The sequence below is a fragment of the Octodon degus genome, unplaced genomic scaffold, assembly GCF_000260255.1.
Source record: "Octodon degus isolate 3935 unplaced genomic scaffold, OctDeg1.0 scaffold00083, whole genome shotgun sequence".
Lineage (NCBI taxonomy): Eukaryota > Metazoa > Chordata > Mammalia > Rodentia > Octodontidae > Octodon > Octodon degus.
Window position 1 is genome coordinate 11,204,702 of NW_004524659.1, and position 1,416 is coordinate 11,206,117.

General features: G+C 40.0%; 1 pseudogene; it reads left to right on the forward strand.

The window, feature by feature from the left end:
- Positions 1 to 108: 108 nt before the first annotated feature.
- On the forward strand, positions 109 to 999 carry LOC101580649 (annotated as a pseudogene).
- The last annotated feature ends 417 nt before the right edge of the window (positions 1,000 to 1,416 follow it).

A 1,416-nucleotide genomic window follows, 5' to 3' on the forward strand; every position in this document is an offset into this window, starting at 1 on the left:
TGGCATGTGGTGCTGGGGGATTGAACCGCGGTCCCTGTGCTTTGCTAAGCTTGTTCTAAGTAGGTGCTTTAGATCACTGAGCCATCTCACCAGCCCTGCACTGTTTAAATGAGAATGTCCCTGACCCAGAGAGAACTGCTCACCTGGCTCTTCACACTGCTTTTCTTTCTTTCTTTCCTTTTTTTTTTTTTACAACATTGTAGTAAAGTATTTATTAATTTTTTATATAAAAGTTTTGGGAAAGACAAAAGGCAAAATTAGATATAAAAAGACAACTGATACTTTTTTGTGATACATTTTTATATAGTAATCAGACTTCTCTGACATGTGGGAAAACTGATGAAAAATCATGAGATTATATGAAGATACATGGATGGATTCTTTCTGACAACACAACAGCCTTTTAATTGTCTACCTAGATTTTGAGTTTTTGTTGTTTTTTTAATTAATTAATTAATTAATTAATTTTTTCCCATAATTTTTTTTGCATAATTTTATTGAGAAACAAATAGCACACTGCTTTTCTTGATCACACTGGCGTTGAAGCTTGATGAGAAGGCGCTGTGAAGTGGTTCTGCATGTTCATCCCTGTCTGGATATTCCACACCATCCTCCTCAGCATGCTGATTGTGAAAATGGCCGGGTGGTGCAAGCCTGGCTTTGACCCTCACCATGGATCACACCGCATTAAGAAAAAAGCCTGGTACCTCCCTGCCATGTTACTTAAGTTAGCCTTCTGCCTCGCACTCCCTGCTAAACTGAAATGGCATAGAGCCATGAATCTATCCTACATCTTCATCCCTCTGTGGGCCTTACTGGCTGGGGCGCTAACAGAACTTGGATATAATGTCTTGTTTGTGAGAGACCGACTACCAAGTACAGAACCTTATCTCGTGTCTGTTGCTCTGCAACAGGTGACAATTACAGTGTTCTGGGTCTCCAGGAGAGCTGGAGGAAGACCCGCGACCTGGGGAAATGCCAGATGCAGCATTCTCCTGATTCCATTCTTCTAATCAGCCTAAAGCTGGATTATTCAGTATTTGAGTTCTTGCTATCTTTATTACCCCTACGTAAGTAAAGTTTGTTCTTGACCTGAAAAAAAAAAAAGTAAATAAGTAAATAAATAAAATCTGGGATGTAGCTCAGTCTGACAACCTGGTGGTCAAACCCCAATAATGCAGAAATAATCAATCCAATAAAAAACAACTAAGACTAGCCCTATGTTGAATCTGGTAAATAGACACATGTAGGCTTATTATCCTACTTCTGTGTGTGTGAACGTTCTTTTAGGCTCAGAAAATGATATCCCAGGGCTGGAGATATAGCTCAGTGGCTTAAGCACTTGCCTGGCAAGCACAAGGTCTTGAGTTCAATCCCTGGTACTGGAAAAAAGAAAGAGAGAAGGAAGGAAGGAAG